Raw genomic sequence first — 2,539 nt, forward strand, 5'->3', positions numbered from 1 at the left:
GATGGAGTTTCACTCTGTCACCCAGGCTGAAGTGCTGTAGGTGTGATCTTGGCTCACTGCAACCTCTGCCTCCCAGGCTCAAGTGATTCTTGTGCCTCAGCCTCCCAAGTAGCTGGGATTACTGGCACATGCCACCACGCCCAGCCAATTTTTGTATTTTCAGTAGAGATGGGGTTTTGCTATGTTGGATAGGTTGGTCTTGAACTCCTGACCTCAAGTGATCCACCCGCCTCGGCCTCCCAAAATGCTGTGATTACATGCATGAGTCACCTCATCTGGCCTAAAAAACATCACATTTTAGTAGGTCCTGCAATATGTGGTAGTGGGACAGGCTCTCTCAAAAAACACTAACTTATTGATGATGACATGATTTGGTAGCATCTGAAATCAGGTCATCTTCAATTGAAATTGAAACTGGCATTGAAATCGTATTAAGAGGACTAACATGGATGCAGTGGCTCACACCTGTAATCCCAACACTTTGGGAGGCTGAGGCGGGTGGATCACCTGAGGTTGAGAGTTCGAGACCAGTCTGACCAACATGGAGAAACCCCATCTCTACTAAAATTACAAAATTAGCCAGGTGTGGTGGTGCATGCCTGTAACCCCAGCTACTCAGGAGGCTGAGGCAGGAGAATCGCTTGAACCCAGGAGGTGGAGGTTGCGGTGAGCTGAGATTGTGTCATCACACTCCAACCTGGGAAACAGCAGCAAAACTCTGTCTCAAAAAAAAAAAAAAAAAAAAAAAACGATTAATTTTAACAGTATTGCAATATACAATAAACAGTCTAACAATATTTTTGAAATATTTTTAAGTTAAGCAGAATGAATATGATTCAAAAAACTCATTGTACCTGTATAGAATGAGGAAGATACAATTTAATAGCTGCCTGTGTGAAAAAGGATTTAGTGGCATTAATTGCTTATATGTTTTCTGAGTCAATAGCATGATGTCATTGCATCAACAGAAGTACAGTGTGCGGGGAAAGAGAGGTGATAGCTTCTTTCCACATCGCACAAGTCATAACATGCTTAGAGGATGTGCTGAGTTCAAGATGTGTCACATTAAAAGGGATATTAGAAACCTGAAATGCATCTGGGTGAGACTCTCTGAGGATATCTGGGAATAATGCATTTGAGAAACAGTTGAAATTGGGCATTTAACCTGGAAACTAAAATGACATGCAGTATAATGCAAGAACTGACCCAGACACTGGAAGGAACATCATGTATAAGAGTAGGCTTGTTCTGTGAGATTTCTGAATGTGAACTAGAATCAGTAGAAGTGAAAATTAGAGACAGATTCAAGCACACTCTAAGATGTTTGTGGGGAGATGGAGAAAGAGAACCGGGCTTGGAACTGAATTCCAGTTGTGTGACATTGAGCAAACCACTTAGCCACTCCGAATCTCAGGTTCCCCTTTTATGAAATAGGAAAAGAAATTCTTCCTCCCTGGTAATTTTAGGGAGTCAGTGAGATAATATTTGATAATACATGGCCAAGTGTGGCAAATAGTGCTGATTCAATTACTTTTGAAAACAACATTATAAAACTAGAGCAGTCTAACCACAAAATTGGCTATCTCAGGAAGTAATGAGGTCCCTGTCACTGGAGGCAAGCAAGTCTAGGACAATTTACGTCTTAGGAATTGAGGGTGAGAATCTTGCACAGGTTTTACTGCTAAATAGGAGGTTAATGTACAATGAACATGATTTATTGGGTCCCTTCCAATTTTAAGAGTCTGTGCAGACTGGCATTACCATTCTCTTTCCCTGCCTATTAAAAATGCAGGTGGAAAAATTGCTTCATTCAACTGTAACACTATTCACTTCTCTGCCCAAGATAGGAAGGGAGAAATGACTTTATTTTGAGCATTTCATTCCCAACTCCCTAATTGAACCATCTTCCTTTGAATTCTAAAATGGTATCATTTCCATTTTATAAGGTTATCAAGGGCATGTATTTCTTCAAAAATGGCACCATACAGAGTAGCCTCCTATGTGATCTGATTTGAGGAGGGCAAAGGAAGATTCAATTGCACCAAATTATTTTTTTCCCTTTGGTCCTGCTACACATCTTAAAATCCCTCTATTGTTGTAATTTTTTAATATATAGCTATCAAAATGTGAATGTTATCTAGGGTGACTAAAATCTCAAGCCATTATCTGTCTTTAAACATCATGGCCAGACTTAGTTTGGGCATTAGTGTGTTACTGAGGTGCTCATGAAAATGCGCTGCCAAGTTCTGCTGTAGGGAGCAGCTTTGGCTGATGCCCCCAGCAGTTAGCACTCTGGACTGTCCACTGTGTTTGCCCCTATGCCACATTTCCTGTGGACTGCTCCCAGCTAGTGACTGACCATGGTGGTGATACTACTACAGGTCCATTCGTGAGAGATGTGGGACTCCTCTGACACATGACTCTGATTCAACAGCTTCCCATTAGCTGGCTGAACTTTTCTAGGAACAGTGCGCCGTCCCAGACTCTTCCTATCCAAGCCCCTCCCTCCCCGTCTCCTTCTCTCCTTCTTCGCAGGCAT

This window comes from Rhinopithecus roxellana, chromosome 9 (assembly GCF_007565055.1).
Source record: "Rhinopithecus roxellana isolate Shanxi Qingling chromosome 9, ASM756505v1, whole genome shotgun sequence".
Taxonomy (NCBI): domain Eukaryota; kingdom Metazoa; phylum Chordata; class Mammalia; order Primates; family Cercopithecidae; genus Rhinopithecus; species Rhinopithecus roxellana.